Here is a 22,096-nt window from a genome sequence, read left to right on the forward strand (position 1 = left end):
TGAAAACGTCGAGCTCCTCGGACCATCGGAGGTTCCACGCAAGCTACAGCAGGTCGTTGGAGAGGACCCCTCAACACAGCAGACCTCCGTGCGTCCTCTGTTTAAAGAACGGATCTGCGTACGAAACGTGCGAGGAGCACGCGCTCAAGGATGTGTACGGCCGCGTCACGTGTCCCATCCTGCGTGCGTACACGTGTCCCACCTGTAAAGCCACTGGGGACAACGCGCATACCGAGCATTACTGTCCGGCGCTCATGCAGATGGGAAGGTCCTCCAAACCGTTCCAGTGGTGCACCTCGTCGCGACGGTCCTCCAAACCGTTCCATGGTGCACCTCGTCGGGACGGTCCTCCAAACTGTTCCAGTGGTGCACCTCGACGTGATGGTCCTCCAAACCGTTCCAGTGGTACACATCGTCGGGAGGGTCCTCCAAACCGTTCCAGTGGTGCACCTCGTCGCGACGGTCCTCCAAACTGTTCCAGTGGTACACCTCGCTCGTCGGGACGGTCCTCCAAACCGTTCTAGTGGTACACCTCGTCGGGACATCCCCAATGAGTTTGCCATTCGTGGCAACAGGTGTGCGATCACCTGTGTTTGCAAAAAATAACTTTGTTTTACCTCTAAACGTGTTTGTTGTACCGTTTTCTATTTTACAAAAACTTTGATGAAAATGTTCTAATCGCAATTCCCCAAAATTACATTTGACTTTTCATATGTTGAAATGAACATGTTGTGATAATAAATTGTGAGAATCAATTTTTTTGGTGTTTTCAATATCGCAATCCAACTTGTAGTAACTCTTTGGGAGGTATCACGTATCGGAAAGGTGAACCAGGTACTCTCGGGATCCAAAGTATCCGTCATCATCTTACTATAATCCACCAAATGTCCGTCTGTCCGTTCGAAGGTACCGCAAAATCGGCTCAACCGATCGCGATATTTTCGGTGGATATTCCTGGGACCCCTGGGAGTAAAATAGGCTATATCGTATATTGTTTTTCCAATTTGACAGAAACTTCTCCCCCTTGTCGGGAGAGACGGACACAGAGTCCAGGAGCAGCTGGGTATGACTGGGTAAGGTGGGGTTGGGAGAGACAGGGAGAGATGGGGTTGGGACACAAGATTTTGAGGCAAACACAGAGTTGAGGCATTCGGCTTTTTCACATGCAGTATCAGCTGTGTAGCCATTTTAGACCATGGGCCAAGACTCAAAAATCCACTTTTCCGTAGTCCCCACTTGGGGGTACTGGATATTTGCAAGAGCAATAGATATTAGGTCATTAATTACTATTTTTAATGTTCCCATCACTAAAAACTGAGCATTTTTGAGAAATTTGCACGCAAAAATATACACTTCCCCAGCCAGAATCTAGCATGATGATGTCATACTGAATGCCTTGACAGACCAATCACAGATTCTGTATCTGCAAGTGTCACAGAATTGGCCAATCACAACCCTTGACCCATGCAGCTGAGCTACCTGGGCATAGCAATGGCATGTTGCATGCACATTATTACTGGTGCAAGAGAAAAGATTACTTTGTTTTCGGAAGTTAGTTGGCAAAAATTCATCACAAGTGTTCATCAGTGGAAATCTACAGATACCAGAGAAGTTGAAATTCCACAAAATGCAATCAATACTTTTGGATTGGAGCTGGTTAGAGCACCAGAAATACTCGATGCCGTTCCCTGTCAAGCCGGGTATCATCGCAAGTGCTACATGCCATACACTGACAAGTGCAAGATCGAGAGAGCGAGGAAGAAGCCTGCACTCGTGCCTCAAAGTAGTGACCAATGTAAGTAAATATATTCTGATATGTGATTGTGTTATATTTTCAATAAAATGAGCTTATCCAGCATTATATCACCACATTTTGCGTGTTGGTTTGTTTGGTCTACAAAATGCAAAATCACAATCCACCCACATGCCCCATGTACTGAGATCTGTGTAGTGTTTATTTTGATCGTACAGTTCATATCAGTGCTACTGCTAGCCTAGATTATTTGGTTTTGCTGCCCCACTTACTTCTGTGCTAGTTTTTAAAATTCTCTTTCAGAAATATTTTGGTTCCGACCAAGATTTATGGGATATACCCTGGAGATTTTAATTTTAGTTCCTGTTACGTTTAAATTTCATGGCTAACTAGGTACGGCATAAGTTAAGCTAGAGAGTAGAGTTTACAGTTACCAGCCACCGTATCGTGAACATTCTATGGGTTACCAGCCACCTGAAAATTTGTTCAGCTTGTTCTCTTATTCCTCCATGTATGAAGTCAACAATAGTCATATCAATTTGTATTTATAGAGAAGTTTATATCACATATTGTTGACATCATACATGCAGGAATAAAAGAACAAGCTGAACAAATTTTCAGGTGGCTGGTAACCCATAGAATGTTTACGGAGGCTGGTAACTGTCACCTCTATGTCTGACTGCAATGAAATATGAATTTTGTCACGAGTCATGTTAGGTAGCTCCACGGACCATCCTGTACACCTCATTATTCATACTGACAATATTATCTGGATACAGGACGCTTGTTTGCCTTAGATAATCTAGACCTGTAGATGTCAGAATTTCCTATCATACAACTAAAAATGATTTAATTATTTTTGAAGGGTGTGTAAAGTTGTAAACTGTGTATTTCTTTTTGTTTCTCATTCCTCATATTTTTCTTGTTTTCCCACTGCTCTCCCTACTGGTCCCCTTTCTTTAATGCAGCTGATGCATCTGCTGAACATGACCAGGGACAAGACGAAGTGGCTCCCAAGATCAGACTTCTGCGGTCAAAGACATCCCATTCCAGGGCGGCAGGCTCAAGATCCTCCCATCTACTGCCAGTATGCTGTCTCATTTGCAAGAAAGACAAGAACATTGTAGAACCACACAGCAGAAAAAGAAGAAAGGAACAGTTGGTTCATTGTGAGACTATAACAGCTGGTAAGCTGGTCACTGCAGCTGAGATGAGGAAAGATGAGGCCCTCCTCATTAACATCAGAGGGAAAGGCCTAGTAGCCATAGAAGCTAGGTATCATAAGAGCTGGTTTAAGTCTTACACTAGATGCAAAAACAATGTGAAAAACCCCTAAGAGGTTTTTTTGTATGACAAGGGGTATAAATGTTTTTGCCAAAGAGTTGTTGAAGAGAGAATTGTCAAAAATAGAGGAATTTTGAGGTTAACAAAGTTAAATTACTTGTTCAAGAAGTGTGTAGAAGAAGAGGAGGGCATGAAAATCCCATCCTACAAGACATACAGCCTTAAAGGAAGATTACTACAGTCATATCCATTCCTCAAATTTGTCAAGTCATCAAAAAGTAATGAAAGTGATCTTGTGTTTGTTGAGGATCTCTCCACAGCAGAGATTGCAGGGGAAGCAGTGAACGACTCATCGGAAAGTGCTGACGATACAGACACTGACACTGATGTCAGAATGGGTGCTACAACCAGCAGGATTACAACTCAGATGAAATGTAGACCCCATGTACCACGCTGCTCTGGCACTGAAGAATTCCATTAAAGACAAATGTGATGCCATCCCCCTCCACTGAAGTGGCCACCAAGTTCCAAGGAATTGACTCTACAAGCAGCACACAACCTAGTTCCAGATGAGCTGTTCAATATCCTGGCATGGACTACAGGCATCACAAGTGATTTCCCCCCACACGATTCGCGTGTAAATGTAGATGATTCCAGCAGTAAAAAAATTGTATCTGTGTGTCAGGATATCATCAATCTTGGAATGAAAGGAAAGCAATTAATGCCAAAACATTCAGCTTTGGCAATGTCTGTGCGTCATCTTACCGGTTCAGCTCAGTTAATTGGGCTGTTGAATGGCCTGGGACATTGTACCTCAAATTCAGCAGTCATAGAACACGATACAGCCCTTGCTGTGTTGCAGCTCAAACAAGGAGAGGAGTACATCCCACCGAAAATCAAACCCCACATACATACTACATTCGTTTGGGACAATAACGATTTTGGGGAGGAGACTTTGTCGGGAAAGGGCACTACTCATAATACCAATGGAATAATTATTCAGCATGGAAACCAGCCTGCTGCAGAAGAACCAGAACAGCATTCTCTCGCAAGATCGAGAAAGAGATCCCTTCAGCCACCCACTCCAAATATTGAATTGTACACTGGAGGACAGAGGGCAGGTCCAGAGCCGTATGGTGAGGGTGTATTGGTAGAGCTCACACATTATGTGCAGATGCAGGAAGATGCACGAACATTGGATGATGCCTACTTTCTTTGCAAGGCACCAGATTCCAATATTGACACCCTACCTGGATGGACAGGCTTTAATACCATTCTACAGAGAGATACTATCCCATCAATATGAAGCATTGGATTTCTTCCAGTAATCGATGCTAGTCCTACTAACCTCAGCACAGTGAATACAATTCTGCAACGAAGTATTAGCATCGCGAACAAGCTTGGCTTAGAGCAGATTGTCGTAGTCATGGACCAGGCAATTTACGCTAAAGCTCTGGAGATTCGTTGGCAAAATCCTGTCTTCATGCAAAGACTTGTACTTCGAATGGGAGAGTTTCATACAGCCATGACATTCATGGCCTGTATTGGGAAATGATTTTAACGATGCTGGTCTACAGGACATCCTCATTGAATCTGAGCTAGTTGCAGCAGGTTCTGTTAATGGAGTGTGCAGTGGCCATCACTACAATCGCAGTGTGAGGAGTCACAAGATCATTTGCGAGGCATTGCACAGATTACGATGGCAAGCTTTCATCGAAACTCTGCCAGATGAAGAGCAAGACCTTGTGTTTTGCAATGCTACAGAGCTGCAAGCTGCATTTCCGAGGGAGTTTGACACCGTTGTGAAGTCTGAAGGAATCAGTTGTCTCCTCCAGAGGTATGCAGATTTTGTGGAGAAGAACAGCAAACAGAACCTGACATTCCAGTACTGGAGTAGATACATTGACATGGTGCAACAACTACTACTGTTCATCAGAGCAACCAGAGTTGCTAGTTGGAATCTTCACCTATCGAGTGTTCGCTCTATGATGCCATCGTTTTTCTCCTATGACTGCGTCAAATATGCACGGTATCTTTCTGCATATTGGCTTGAAATGAATAGCCTATGCGACGATCATCCAGACATTCATGGTGAGTTGCAGAATGGAAAGTTTGTGGTTCAGAGGCAACAGGCATATGGCTTTGCTCAGGTTGCCTGCTACCAGGTGATAGAACAGACAGCCAACCGTGATTGCAAAACCAAAGAAGGTCTGACTGGATTTACTGTCAACAAGGGTGCTGCTCAAAGATGGACTTTGACCCAACATGAGAGAGCTGGAATTAGCAGGCAGTGTACAGAGATGGCTGGTCATAGAATGTCTGCAAGGACCCGTATTGACCTGGTAGTCAGGTTCACTATGTTAACAAATATAATTTCTTTCAAAATTTTGGGATTAGCAAACCTGTACATTTTTGGAATCTTCAGAGCATGGAGAATCTGAAAATCAATGTTGGCATTTGCACAGACACCTGCATGGCCGCCATTTTGGATTTTGAAAATGGCCGCCATAAAATACATATTTTGCGTGATCTTGGCTTCTAGTCAACCTAGAGACTTAATTAAATATGCTAATCCTATGTTTTCTGGGTCAAGGAATCCAATAAAGGCCTCAAAATAGTGCTCAGGATTATAGAAAAGCAACAAACAAAGGTCATTGAAAACCATTGTCTTTATATTTGTGATATAACTGTATTACATTATACATGATATTGCAAGTCCTTTGAAGTTAGGTTGTTATAGGAAGTTATAGGTAGTATCAGATTGAACTATAAGTCCTATACGCAGGATCTACGAGGTCTATACCATTCAGGAATATGCTTTTACAGATCTTCATCACTGTCCTGAGTGTCATTTTCGCAAAGGTGTCTACGCAAATGTCAACATTAATTTTTGGATTCCTCATGCTCTGAATATTCCAAAAATGTATAGTTTTGCTAATCTACCAAAATTTTGAACGAAAAAACATAGTGAACCTGACTATGGATGAAACAAGGAAAATACGAGATGAGAAAGATGTAAGAAGTGTCATGGATACTATTATTAACATGGTAAATTCCTTTGATACTTCTCTGGAATCTGATCAGCTATATCATATTACCTCAGGGAAGGTTGCATCAACCCAGGTGGTGAAAGATCTCCAAAAAGCCTATGAGAAAGGAGAAGAAGCATTTCAGACCTATTGTGAGAAACGACTTCAAGCCTCAGACATCAGCTTTCACGATCCCGTCAAGAAGATGAAATTGAAGACATTCAAAGACACAGGCAAGCCTAGAGTATAAAACGTGAAGGGGAAGGAGATTGCTCTTAAGGCTGACAGGAATCTTTTTGCAAGGTTAATTGTGATTGGTACTGTTAGGAAGCTTGATATTGAGGAGATGCTAACTCATTCACTGGGCCCATGACCATTGCCTCTTGCGAACTATGATGGATCGCTCATCAACACCAACAAAGCAAAGCTCTTACACTTCATGGAGAAAGCAGTAGACCCACTTCCTACCATCAATGCTATCCCAAGTGGTTCAACATGGGTTTGGGATGCCATGGCACTGATTCAAGTTCTCAAGCCACCATCAACATTTGGCCAGTTTGCTGTTCAGGTACTTTCATGCCTAGTGAGACAAGCCAAAGTGTATAAGTCAAAAGTGGTGCACTTTGTCCCTGACAGATACCATACCAAAAGTATCAAATGTGGTGAGAGAAGTAGACGGTCAGTAGGAGGAACGCAAGTCATGAAAATTTTCTCTCCTGAACAGAAGATACCAAAACAATGGTCAAAGTTTTTGTCATGCGGTCAGAATAAGGAGAATCTGTTACAGTTCCTCTTTGAATACTGGTGCAAGAATGCAATGGAAGTCATCGATGATGTAAGACTCATTGTAGGACACGGGGGTGAATGCCACGCTCTTCGTCAGAATAAAAAGAAAACAGACCTCGAAGTTGTCGCCATTCAATTTCTCTTCACAAATCAAAAAGAAGCGGACACGCGACTTTTATTGCATAGTGCATTTGCAGCCAGATCAAGTGATCATGTGATCATCAACAGCCCAGAAACAGATGTGTTTGTGTTGTGCGTTGCATTCTGCCAAGATATTGATGCTAAGCTATATTTCCACACTGGAAAAGGAAAGAGCAAACGTACCATTGACATCCAGCAAATCTTCCATCACTTCCCCTTCTCTCCCCATCTTGTTTTCCGCTCCCTCTTTTTGTATATTTTGTTTGTCTGGTTGATTTGTTTGTGAAGTAAATGTTAGCTCTTTCACGAGCCTCGATTCAGTATACAAAAAAAAGAAAAAAAAGAAAAAAGGAGGTGTGCTCTGCTCTTGTGGGATTTCACTGCTTTTCTGGATGCGACTCAGTGAGTGCCCTGTATGGTATGGGGAAAGTGAAGGCTGCCAAAATCTTAATAGCAAGTAAAGAGCACTGTTCCACATTTGAGAAGTTGGGAACAGCTTTTGAGATTCCTGAAACTCTCTATGCAGGACTTGAGATGTTCACTTGTGCACTCTATGGCCAGACTAACTGCAAAGATGTGAATCAGGCCAGGTGTCAGATGTTCAAGACAGAAGGATGTGTAGAGAAATGTTTGCCACCTAATAAGGATTCATTGCACAAACATATACAACGTGCAAACTATCAGGCAGCAACCCATAAGCAATGTCTTGAGACCATGCCAAACATTCCATCTCCAAAAAATCATGGATGGAAAGCAGATGGTGATGAGCTAGTGGTCGATTGGATGGGGCTTCCCCCTGCACCTGCAAGTGTTATGGAGTTGTCACACTGCTCATGCAAGAATATGCAGTGTTCACAACGGCGATGTTCTTGTTTGGCCAACAAGCTTCCTTGCACAGACCTTTGTTCCTGTGTAGGGTGTGAAAATGTTTCAGTTTCAGCAGAGGAACTTGAACACTATGAAACTGACACCCCTGACTCAGAGGATGAGATATAGTTTGTTTGATTTGTCTTCATCATCCTTCACCGTGCAATGACTGCTTTTGTTATTTTGTTTCGTTTTGTCTGAGGGAAAAGAAATAAGGGAGGAAGGTGATTTAGCATAGCCCCATGTAGGTGTTTCCTTTTTGCTATTTTTAATAGAATATCAAAGTTAATACATCCTGGTTGTTCCACACAAAATATGAATTATGCACATCATTTTTTTCTCAATTATTATTCATCATTTGATTTTGTACTATTCTATTGAAAACCTTGAAAAATGATATTCCTAGCAGTATATGATTTGTAACACTTTGTTCTGTGACCAACTTTGTACGCAATGTTTTTGTGGAAACATTTAAGCTACATGTACTATGTTAATGATTGGTAGAAACAAAAATAATAGACTTGTGTGATTGATTACCTCATAATAGTGTTAAATAGTGTATGTTAAATAAATGTGTATGTTATAGTGTTAAGTGTATGTTAACAAGTGTATGTTAAAATAGAACAATAGTGTTAAAAATTGTTTTAAGGGGTAAGACTTGAAGATCATTTCATCATTACTGGATTCATTTCATCATGACTTAATGAAATTGACAAAGATTGCTTCATTGCGTAAATGATGACCAGTTACAACCTAAACCTTGCTTTTAAATGTTCTGAGAAATATATAATGCCACATCATTATAAATACTTTGCAGGTTTTAACATAATATTATGATGTATGCTTCTTTTCAGTGATTGACATTATCACGAATTGATGATTTTTATAATGTCTTCAGCTTGTATTAAAGACACCAACCAAGACACAAGTTACTCATTGCACTGTACGCAGTTCGTTTGTAACATTACATGTACGAACACTTAGATGTGAGAGGAGAGTTACGGAGAGAAAGGACAAAAGGAAAAGGAAGAGAAAGAGGGGGGGGGGGGGGAGGGAGTGGAGGGGAAAAGAAAGTGCCTGTGTACGAGGTATGAAATAGGAGAAACAAAATTTAGTAATTGAAAACTGTAAAAAGAGGGAAATATTTTGTAATGAAGTATGAGCACAAGCGAGGATGGTACTGGGTGTAAGTTTTTCAAGCAAACATTAAACTGGATGAACAGAGATATAAAATAAATAAGGGGTATGTTTTTTCTTCATTTAAACACGTGGTTGTGAGATGTTTGCATTTTAAACTATTCTGTTTGGTGAAAAGATGATGGCAGTGGTGTTCCAAGTTAGTTTACTACCCGCTATGAACTGTACTAATTTAGCCATTGATGTCTCCCGTAATTCATTGTGTAAGACACTACAAAGACCCTCTCATCAACATTTAACATCATGTTATGGATGTGTTTATATAAATGGAGTCTTTTACAAGTATTTCTTCTGCCCATTTGTTACATTTCTGTGCTCTAAACCCACAGAAAATGCCTATGTGTCACCGTTGCTAGGGTAAAATTACCTTAGCAACCATTTCTATGTATTTCTTTGTTTTTTTGTGAAATTCTCATTAACACTCAATTTTCAAGCTTGGGAACATTTGATTTTGGGTTCAGGCACATATGAGGAATATATTAATGAAGGTTTCAAGTAGTCCCCAGGAGGAGACTATGAAACTCAAAAACTAAGCAGAAAAATTGGGTTCGGCCCATGGTCTATTTGAGGTAAAGGAGAAGATGGAAGGGGAATAAACTCCAGAAACAGATTTGATCAGACGCCACCAGGATTTGCAGGAGGGAGACAGATTTGAGAGTTCAGTCTTGAGAGTGGAAAGACATTGTTTCCTGGCTCTCCTGAGGGTAGACACACTTGCTCTGAGCTTTGTGAAAGGAACTGAGATTACCTTCATTTGGATTTGCCTTCCATGAGTTGAAGGGAAGTTGTTTCAGGGCAACTGCCTCACCACAAGATTCAGTGTACCATGGATGGTAGGACAGGAATGAAAACTGAAGACATGATGGGATAAATCTGTGCATGAGAGAGAGAGCAATTTACTTTGGAAAAATTCCCAGGATGAGTTGATGTCAGAGGCAGGAGAGATGGGAGACTAGTCCAGATATTTGAGGGCTGCTTGAAGACCATGCCAGTCCGCCTGAGTGATATACCAGACTCGTCGACACTTAGGAGGCTCTCTGAGAATGGCCAGAAAATTGTTCACTTTAACAAGCAAATGATCAAATTAACCGATTGGAGCAGATGAAGAACAGCAGACATTTGCAGGGATATATTTAATAATAAAAGGCAGTGTCCATCCGTCCATCTGTCAGTCTCCTCCGTAACTCCAAATCCATGAAACCTAGTGGCCCCAAACTTTGCGTGCATCCACCTGTACCTCCGACAGATTGCAATGATGAAACCTGGGTGTTTGGGTGTATTACAACACCCTTTTCGAAGATGATTAACAAGGTGCTCATAAGAAAAAACCTCAAAAAGCCTTACCAATATGGCGGCCCATCATCTTGGTCAGCCCACTGTCACTCACTGGGTTCTTAAGCCACCATTTTCTCGGCTTATTCAAACGTGCCTTGCCTTGGAAACACGATCGATTTACGATTACATATTTGAAGGTTATCATCAAAATCTGGATTCGGATATGAGGATTGGATCTTGTAAACTAAATAAATGTCCAAATCTGCAGTGAAATCTGACAAAATTTACCATATCTAGAGATTTTTTATAACTAAGTGTATATATTGTTGTGTGACTACCCTGTGGTGAAAACCGCAGGGTGACATGGATGACTAAACGAGCTTTACTCCCAGGCATTCAATCCAAAATGACAGTATTTGTTACACGCGAGGGAAAGGAGGATGACGAGCTTACCTTCACGAGTCCACACGACGTCCTCGACCATGCAATAAATCAACTCAAACCAACACGGAATTAAAATTTACAAAAATACCGGATTTATTAAAGAAAATGCCGGTCACAAAATAATGCACGATAAAACTATCCGACTATAATTCACCAAATGTCCGTCTGTCTGTCCGTTCGAAGGTACCGCAAAAACGGCTGAACCGATCGCAGCGATATTTTGGGTGGGTAATGCTGGGATCTCCTGCAGTAAAATAGGGTATATTGTTTTTCCAATTTCAGCTTTGGCCCCCAGCATTTTCAGGTTTGGACTCCCGCATAACATTATTTTCCCGGGTGCTGCACAAACGGCTGCACCGATCGGCTGCCCCACTTGGCTGCACCGATCGGACTCGGTGACCTCGGACCGAGTTTTTGGTGAGGTTTTGGTGAGTTTACCTTTTATAAGGACATGGGTTGAATCCCTGCTTGGGAGAATGCCAACCCCCTCCCCGCCATCACGGTCATCTCTCCAACTCACAATCCCATGAGATATGCGTAAAGGACGACCCAAAACCAATTATCTTCTTTTTGATTCGCATATAAACATCATTAAAAGTAAATAATGACCTCGGCCAAAAGTTCAAACGACGTGAGTTTAATCTCGACATGAGAGAATTCCACATAGCTATTTGGGCGGTGTATACGCTAACAGATCGCTGTCTCCATCGATCTTGCCAAGGCCGGAACAACCTATCGGCTCAAAATCCTTTTAACTGTTGACTTGGTAGTTTTTACAATGAAGGAAACATTAACAATGTTGTGAAAAGTTTAATTTGTGATTGGAGTTGTGTTGTTTGGAATGAAAAAAGAGATATCGAGTTCAAGTAAATGACGACATGCCATGATGGTTTCTACTTTCTAAACGTGAACTTCGCGGATCGCCATATGCAGATTCGCCACCGAACCATGATCGATGTTTCTATACGTGAACGTACCCGTTTGTTTGCGAACGGGTACGTTTTTCATGGAAGTCCTTCACGAACTTGCTGTCCATGTCTGACGTGCGACTGAGGGTGCTTCAGGAATGTGGAATTTATTGGTTTCATGCTTTAGCATTCGCCGTATCTGCATTGCCTGTTTGCTTGTGGCCTCCCACCCATGCGTAGCATGGGTATCTCACTAGTATTTCTAATTGGAGTGCCCCCAGACAGACCTGAATACAGACAAAGGTAACTATAACTGGAAAATAATTATGTGTGATTTGTGGCACTTAGCTCTCAGCTGCTCTTGAACCTCGTCGGAAATCATCAAAACCCCTCGCGTCCTTGGTGGCAAAACCACAGGCTGCACTGCCATGGGGGCGAACTAAGCCTCGCGCACCCTCGTTCGCCCAGCCGAGCTAGTCTTCATCGTCCATGCACAGGAAACCGCAGTTCTCCGTCCGCAGTTCCTCCTCCTCATGATCACGTGGAAGATGTCGGAACATGACTGTTCACCACCGGATTCAGCAACTGAGAGATACAAAATCGTGGCTGCTCCCAATGAATGTCCCTCGCTCAAGAGCACACTGTACACATGAGAGAAAGCCACGAGGAAAGCGAGAGAAGAAGAAAGACAAAATGTCGGGACACGACTGTTCGTGATGAATCTCCCTTGCGCAAGAGGAGAAAATGTCAGCCGAGTGTTCCTTTATAGTCAAGTCTCTGATGTCATCTCATGACGTCTCCGTGCCTGCTCCTATCAGCGAGTTCCATCTTACCAGTCCTTGCACCAATCAAATCCCGGACCAACCACCGCTCCTCGAGGCGTGGCCCCACGGACCCTGCCTGATTGAGGTGGTGATGTAGCGGCTGCGGCACCAGCGGTAGTGTTCGATGCCTGGTTTCCGGTTGGTTTTTATTTAACCTAATAATAATTTAGTTATTAGTACCGCAATTTGCGGTTTAGTACCGCAAAAATGGCCGAACCGATCGCAACGAAATTTTGGGTGGGTAATCCTGGGACCCCCTGGAGTAAAATTGGCTATATTGTTTTTCCAATTTTACCTATTTCCAATTTGTCCAATTTTCCAGTTTTTCCAAACATGATGGAATAATATTTACCGATATGAACAGTGATGTGGCTTTTATTGAAATTCTACAAATAGTTTAAATTTTGATGATTTGCATGTGATATTATTTAACGGATGTTATATAAATCGTTTAAAATAAAAAAAACCTTCAATTTCTGATATTTTGCCTTTTCATTTGGGCCTCCCAATTGAAGACCCGCCCATAGGACGGGTACCGTTGCTAGTTATTATAATTGTTTAACTTTAAAGAAAGAAGAGTTTAGAAAAATGAATACGATAAGGAGTTAAAACATCAATTATATTCAGAAGAGGTAAATAAGAAAGCTCTTGGAGCTTTTGATAATAAGAGGTTTATTTTAGAAAATGGAATTCATAGCCTCCCTTATGGTTATAAGTGTTAAGATAAATATAAGTGATAACCATAAGTGTTAAGATAAAAAGGGGGGGGGGGGGGTTAGGAATTTTAACGGGCTACCGCCACCTTTTTTTACTGATATATAAATGATAGAACCAAGCATTAACCAAACCAAAGAGTGGAGAAAACAACAACCTTGGTATTAAAATGGAGAACATCATGAATGTGAAAAATATCACATTCATGTTATTTCTTATAAGAAATAACGGGGGTAAAGGTAAATAAAACAAATAAGCGAAAAAATTTAAATACGAATAAGTTAGAGGCTCTTAGAGGCAACATCCTTGAGTAGACTGAAAACTTTGATGGTGCCAAGAAATCTATGGGAAAATAATTTACTATAATCTCAAAATGATATGTGGTTCGGGAAGGGGTTAGATGAGGTCGTTAAGAGAGGTTTATCGTTTCATATTATCTGAACAGCGACATCTAGAAGCAAATTCTAACATAATATTTATCAATATTTTAGATGGTGATTCTGCTTTTAAGAAAATTAAGCTATTATCTAAAAATTAAACACAAATATTCGTTGGGTCTCTGTACGAGTATAATGAAAAATGGGGAGAGTTAATAAGTTAAAAGAGGGAGAAAAAGGGTGTAATTTTTCAGGAGAGGGGGTTTGAGTCCATAAGTTTCCATAATGTTCCCCATTGACTTCAATGTTAAATTTAATGTGTCCTAGAACCCCGATTCTTCCTCTGCTAATGGATGGCATTAAGTGGGTGCCGGATGGTAAGATATATTGATGGAAGGCACCTCAATACTTTATCTTAGCAAGATGGTCATCAATGTATGATATATAAAAAAAACACTTTGGATTATACTCTGAGACAATGTCAGATGACTGAACTTAATATAGTATTTATAATTCGAAAAGTCTCTGTGTATTTGTTTGTGTGTCTGACTTTTATGCACTCCTGAACTGCTGGCTGGAATGGGTTTAAAAATGGTGGTTGTACTCAGTGCCTGAAAAGTTTTTAAGAGGAAACAAAAAAAATCATCGTCTGGCAGTTCAGGACCGCAATTCTCACGATGCAAATGTGTATTGTATAGCACCGCTCCTGGTGAAAGGTGGTATTACAAGTCATACAAAAATACGCTGATTCTCCATCTGAAAAACAAATTTATCTACATTTATTATCGTCTGGAAGTTTTTGCTGATATTCATCACAATTCATAATCAAGTTTACATGTTAAAAATTTAAAGTTGTGTTCATAAACAAAATCAAGTCAAATGCGACGACATTAAATAAGGCTAAATTTGTATGTACTAACCGTAGACCATCCATGCAATGTGAAATGTGACTACAAGTCCTTAACTCTCCCCACCCCAACCACCCCCATCCCATAATCCATAAACATAACAATATATATTAATACCTATGTACAGTCACGTGAAAAATTAAGTTTACCCCATGTAAAGTTTTGACTTTTTCAACATATTTCAACATACAGCTATTTGATCTTCATTTAAACAGTATCTACAGATAAAGCTGATCTAATTGAACAAAAAACAATGACAAATTTACTTTGCAATAATTTATTCAACAAACAATTAACAGAGATGCCATTTCCTTCTGTGGAAAAAGTAAGTACACCCTTGCCCCTAATAGGTGGTATTGCCCCCTTTGGCAGAATCAACCTCAAGTAGGCGTTTCTTATAACTGTCTACCAGTCTCTGACATCGACTGGGAGAAATGTTTGCCCACTCCTCCATGCAGAATTCTTTCAGCTGTGTGATGTTTGAGGGGTTTCTTGCATGCACAGCTCGTTTCAAATCCCCCTACAACATCTCGACAGTATTTAGATCCGGGCTTTGACTTGGCCTTTCCAGAACCCTCCAATTTTATTTTTTCAGCCATTCCTTGGTGGATTTACTGGTATGTTTAGGGTCATTGTCATGTTGCAAAGTCCACTATCTGTTGAGCTTCAACTTTCCGACAGATGGCCTCACATTATCCTCAAGCACCCTCTGGTACAATTAAGAATTCATAGTGGATTCTATGATGGTGAGATGCCCAGGCCCTGATGCAGCAAAGCTGCCCCAAACCATAATATTTCCACCACCATGCTTTACAGTTGGTATCAGGTTCTTGTGGTCAAATGCTGTCTTGGGTTTTCGCCAAACATGTCTTCTGGTACTGTGGCCAAATAGCTCTACCTTTGACTCATCTGTCCAGAGCACATTGTTCCAGAAGTGCTGGTCTTTGCCTCGGTGTTCATTGGCAAACTTTCGTCTTGCCCTGACGTTCTTTCTGGACAGCAAAGCTTTCCTCCTGGCACACCTCCCATGTAGATAAAATTTGTGCAGCCTCTTTCTTATGGTAGACTCGTGCACTTTGACATCAACAGTGGCAAGAGCTACCTGTAGGTCCCGTGATGACATTCTGGGGACTTCTTTCAGCATCTTGCGGTCTGCTCTCGGGCTGAACTTGCTGGGGCGGCCTGGCCTGAACAAGTTGGCAGTTGTTTGGAATCTTCTCCACTTGCAGATGATCTTCCGGACAGTCGAATGATTGATTTCAAATTGTTTGGAGATCTTTGAAAATCCCTTTCCAGACTCGTAGGCATCTATAACCTTCTTTCTGAAGGCCTCAGCGAGCTCTTTTGATCGAGGCATGGTGACGCCACACACTTCAACAACAAAGAGCAAACCAAACTAAATGTCTGAGGTTTAAATAAGACAGGTTCCTCCAAGATATTCTCTAACGATGTTCTAATCATTTGCACCTGAGGTGGTGCACCTGATTCTAATTTTAGTTATTACAAGTAGTGATAAATGTAGGGGTGTACTTACTTTTTCCACATGCGAAATTTGCATTTATGTTTATTGAAATTATACAATGGACTACAAAATGTAAATGTCTCATGATATTTGTTATATTATATCACCGTTATCTATCAATATTGTTGAAATGAAGATCAAATAGCTGTATGTTGAAATATGTTGAAAAAGTCAACACTTTACATGGGGTATACTCAATTTTTCACGTGACTGTATATGATGAGATGAGATGTTATTTGTGTGGAGGTTTAGGAACGGTGCAGCATGCACTGAGTGCATGCTCAGTAGCATTGGCAGCAGGACGATACAGGTGGCGACATGATCAGGTGCTGGCGGTGGTGGTGCAGATGGTGCAACAAAAGGTGCTGAGGTCGAGAGAGAGAAGATGACTATATATATATATATATATATATATATATATATATATATATATATATATATATATATATATATATATATATATATATATATATATATATATATATATATGTACACATGTAAACTCAACATCAAAATAAACTTATCAAATCTTTAGAAGGACACTCATTGAAATCCTCCACGCAAAAATGAAAAATATTTGAACACAGAGGTAAGTTCAGCAATCTTTACGAAACACATGTCAATAAGCAAGAGTTGCCTCAATCACAAAGAAGCAAAAAGCATGAACATCACAAGGGGTGGTGCAACAAAAGTCACAGCACTGCAACACAAAGGCACGCACCTGAATACAGTCAAAACAAAATGACAGAGGAATGGACGCAACACTCCTAATAGGCAAGGACAGAATGACAGCAGTCCTCAATATCGTGTGTGTCCTCCCTGAGCTGTGATGCAGGCTGTACACCTCCGACGCATGATCTGTACCAGGCGTCTGATGCGGTCCTGGGGCAGTCCGTCCCACCAGTCCGCAATGTGAAATGTGACTACAAGTCGTCAACTCTCCCCACCCCACCACCCAACCCCCCCACTCCCAAACCTCAAGTCCTCACACTCCCACTCTCAACCATAAGGTGTCCATACCCTCCCCACTCCTAGCCTTCAACCCCCCTCTCACCTCTTCACCATTACTCCTCAACGCACCCCCCCTCCCCCCACTCTCCAACTCCCAAACCTCAAGTCATCACACTCCCACTCTCAACGATAAGGTGTCAATACCCTCCCCACTCCAAGCCTTCAACCCCCCTCTCACCTCTTCACCATTACTCCTCAATCACCACCCCCCCCACCACCACAACTGCAAAGCCTCGACCTCTCCCTCCCAACTCTGTCCTTTCTTCGCCCCCCCCCCCCCTCCAATCTCAATACTGTCCTCCGCTCCTCACCCCACTCTTAAAAGCAAACGTGCATTCCCACATCGAAACAGTGGAATATTTAACGACCTCACCTCCACCCCCCACCCCTACCCCTATTTCATGACATCACTGATGTCACAGAAAGCACGATTGGAATGGCTCATACGTGTTATGGCCCGTCACTGTCGCATGTCTAGTTCTCAATCCCACGAGAAGTGTGGAAACCTCATGGAATTGCAGCGGTCATGTGACAATGAGGCCCGAGACCAGTTATCTTCTTCGTGTTGCATACAGTCGTGGCCAAAAATATTGGCACACTTGCACTTTTTTTCAAATAACTCACAATTTTCTCTAAAAATAAGTTGAAATTGTCTAAAGTATTTGGTCTCCACAATTCTTTATTTCACTGTTAATATTACAGAACCTTTGTTTTTGATTCAGAACTAAATATATCCTTTTAATCAGAAAATAAATAGAAATGGCATTGACAAAATGATTGACACCGTGGACTTAATATTTGGTAGCACATCCTTTGGACAAAATAACTGCAGTCAAGCACTTCCTCTGGCCATGAATGAGCTTTCGACAGCTCTCTACTGGCAGTTTTGCCCACTCTTCTTGTGCAAACTGCTCCAGTTCTCCCAGATTTGAAGGGAGCCTTCTCCCAACTGCTGTTTTCAGATCTCCCCACATGTGTTCAATGGGTTTAGATCTGGACTCATTTCTGGCCACTTCAGAACAGTCCAACGTTTTGACTTGAACCATTCCTGGGTGATTTTTGAAGTGTGTTTGGGGGTCATTGTCCTGCTGCAAAACTCATGACCTTCGACGGAGACCCAGATGTCTTTCACTGGGTTGGTTGAACATTGCACTCCAAAATGCCTTGGTAATCTCCTGATTTCATGATGCCATGCACATATTCAAGGTACCCAGTGCCAGAGGCAGCACAGCAACTCCAAAACATCACTGAACCTCCTCCATGTTTAACTGTAGGGAAGGTGTTCTTTTCTTTGAAGGCTTCACTTTGTTTCCTGTAAACATAGAGATGATGTGCTTCACCAAAAAGCTCTAATTTGGTCTCATCTGTCCACAGGATATTCTCCCAGAAGGATTTTGGCTTGTTTAGGTGTGTTTTGGCAAACTCCAGTTTGGCTTTCTCAGCAGTGGGATCTTCCTGGGTCTCCTACTATAGAACCCCTTTCATTGAGTTGGCGACGGATAGTGTGAGTTGAAACTGTCGTACCTTGTGTCTGAAGGTCAGCTTGAATATGTTTGGCAGTTGATCGAGGTGCTTCCTCCAGCATTCGAACAATCCTTCGCTGCAATCTTCGATCAAGTTTTCTCTTGCGACCACGTCCAGCGAGGTTGGCTACAGTGCCATGGGCCTTAAACTTCCTGATAACATTGCATATGGTGGACACAGGAACATAAAGGTCTCTGGAGATGGACTTGTAGCCTTGCGATTGTCCCTTCTTGGCTACAATCTTGTGTCTGACTTCCTCAGACAATTCTCTGGTTTTCTTTCTTTTCTCCATGCTCTTTGCGGTACACACAGTGACACAAAATAGCAGAATGACTCCTTTACTCCATTCAAACTGGTTGAATGAGTGATTTTTATTTTGCAGGCACCTGTAACTCAGCATATGTGTGTTCAATCCCAAAGTAAAGGAGAATCACCTGCTTGAAATCTAATTATTTTTAACAACCTCTAAAAGATGGCAATAATATTGTCCGGGCCATTTTAGGATTCCTGTGCGGAATAAGCTAAGATTTAGTAATTTTTTCAGCTTTTTTGTTTTGTTCCACTGCAAACAAAGAAATACATATGTGGAGACCAAATATTTTTTTATTTCAACAATTTTCTGGAAGAAATGGTGCATTATTTGAAAAAAGTGCAAGGGTGCCAATAGTTTTAGCCACAACTTTATGCTGTGTACACATCTTTCCAAATAAATAACGACGGGTGTTTTCTTTCAAATTGTCGCGATATTCCCAGAATTCGTCAACAAATACCTTTATAATGACATGGGTTTTATAAATACTGATTAAGAAAAAATAGTCGGAAATAATAGCTAGGACCTGCGTAACCTCCACGGTAAAATCTCTGCTTGAAAGAATGCCACATAATTATTTGGGCAGTGTATAAACAACATACTGCTGCATCGATCGATGAGGCCTATCTTCACAAGGCCTGTGATGGTTTCGTCATGTTGTACAGTGCATTTGCGTTGTGCATGAAAATCCATTCTGGTACACTCATGGCGCCAGTTGGGTGAATTTCAGCAATTTCACATAAAATAGAAATTAAAATATTTTCACATGAAATAAAAACAAGTGCAGTACCTTTTTCAGGAGCCTCATCTGTTTATTTTGTATGTAATGACTTATTTAATACAGGCTGTGCGGCGCGTACGCTGCAGCAAAAATACAGTGCTCATGTTGAGTCAACAAAATCTCACAATCAATCTCTTCAATGCATAAATAAGAGTATAAACCATGTGTACAATCTACGTAATTTGTTTTCTCAAACTCCCACTCAAACTATGTCCATGGAGTCATTTTATCCAAAAACAAACAAACAACGACAAACAAAACTCCCAAACATATTTTCTAACAGAAGAACTACAATAATTCCCCCATGTGCCTGAAAATAAAATAAATAATACAGGTAAAACAACACTGATCAGAAATTATCAGTTGATACTTCTTTTCTCAGATAATAGATTTTGGTCGAAATTGCCCAAGCAGCGGTGAGGTGCTCTCTGTCTGATACTGCTATTCACAGTTGTCAGGGTTTATTATCATACTTTACAAGTACCTGACAACTTATGGCTTTGTCTGACTACATTTCTGATTGTCATTCATCATTTAGTGAAAACACAGACTCACATTACCTGTTGCAACATTGTTACATGATGTGGTCACTTACAATGATCAATCAACAACCTTGTTATTTTCTTAAAGGGCCTTCAATCTCCTAATGAATTAAATACACAAAATTGAACAAAAAAACTTAGAACTTTTAAATTTATAAAAACCAAATCACCTCCTTCTATAAGCACGGAAGGCTTTTGGTAGTCCAGTATAAACTTTTACTCATGTGGTCAAAACCCTATCATTTGGAGGTTCCGCAGTTGGATTCCTGGGTGACAATAAACTATGGACCAATCGGCAGCAACTGTGGAAAATTCCTCTCTGTGGCCACAGAGGCATAATAGTCCGGCAGAATAGGTAAAACCGTTGTGGGGTTTTTTAAAGTAGCAAATTTGACACAGTGGTTGACCACCGCATACTGATTAATTTTGGACATGGGGCCACTCAAAAAAATTCAAAATGGCAGCCATTTCCAAGATGGCAGCCATTGGTTTAAATTTCTGATATAGTGACATTATATTGACAATGCAGCTTGCAGTTTTTCATTATATTTGCTTATTTACACATATTACACACAATTATGCAATTGGGGACATTTTGTAATATCAAAATAACCAATTAAACAAACCAACTTTATATAATTAGGCATGTTTGTTGACATGTAAAAGATATGATCAACAACTTGATTCTTCGGAGTTATTGATGACACTTTTTTATGATATAAATAACATTCCATTTTATCATCAAAATCCCCTGCAATGGTAAGACTGGCCATGAATATCATATGACAAAATGTGAATTTCTCTCAACACAGGTTAAACTCTTGTTATTTCCTTTGACTAACCTCTGTGAATTCTGCAAAAGATGATACAATTTAATTTGCAAAGAGTATAAATTTGTGATCATCTTTGGAGGACTCCATAATTCAAATAAATATGAATTAAGGATAAAGATAATAATAAAGATGAGTGGGTTCATCAAAAATGTAGTGGTCTGAGAGGGTCATTAACCAGTGTGGCAGCTACATTCAAATGTAAGGTGTGCACAGAGGGAGCTGCAGATGGAGGAAATGTTGAGTTGGATCTTGGAGACGGCGTGAAGCTGGAAGGTGTGAAAACATTTTGCTACCTCGGAGACATGCTGAATGGAGAAGGTGGATCAGACTCGGCAACGGTTGCTGGAGTGAGATGTGCATGGAAGAAGTTTCGGGAACTGAGTGGCGTGCTGACGAGGAGGGTAGTGTCGTTGAAGCTGAAGGGAAAGGTGTATGCTGCATGTGTGAGAAGTGTTATGATTTATGGGAGCGAGACATGAGTAATGAACGTAGAGCAGCAACGAAGGCTGGAAGGGGTGGAAATGTGAATGGTTTGGTGGATGTGCGGAGTATCGTTGAGAGAGAGGAAGACAAATGATGAATTGCAAAAGATGATGGGAATAGAGCCTGTGATTGATTATGTGAAGAGGAACAGGTTGAGATGGTTTGGTCATGTGTTGAGGAAGGATGAAAGTGACTGGTTGAGAAGAGTGATGGAAATGAATGTAGAAGGAAGTAGAGGATGGGGAAGACTGAAAAAGACTTGGCTAAAGATGGTGGAAGAAGAAATGCGGGCAAGGGGGTTAACAAGGGGAGATGCAGAAAATAGGGCAAAATGGAGAAGATTGTCATGGGGACCGCAAGGCTAACCCCTGCTCTAGCAGGGAAAATGGCCTTAAATGCCTGTTGTAGAGGGGTCAATATATGGTTGAACCCCAAAGAAATTGATACAAAAGGTTTTTCAATGGATTCTGGTACCATTGGGCATGCTAAATAACATACTAAAAATCTAGTAACATCTGACCTCCGGAAAGGGGTCATTTTCAAGATGGCATCCAAGATGGCCGCCCGGAGCTTAAAATGGCCA

Source organism: Myxine glutinosa, chromosome 4 (genome assembly GCF_964187855.1).
Source record: "Myxine glutinosa chromosome 4, kmMyxGlut1.1, whole genome shotgun sequence".
NCBI classification, from domain to species: domain Eukaryota; kingdom Metazoa; phylum Chordata; class Myxini; order Myxiniformes; family Myxinidae; genus Myxine; species Myxine glutinosa.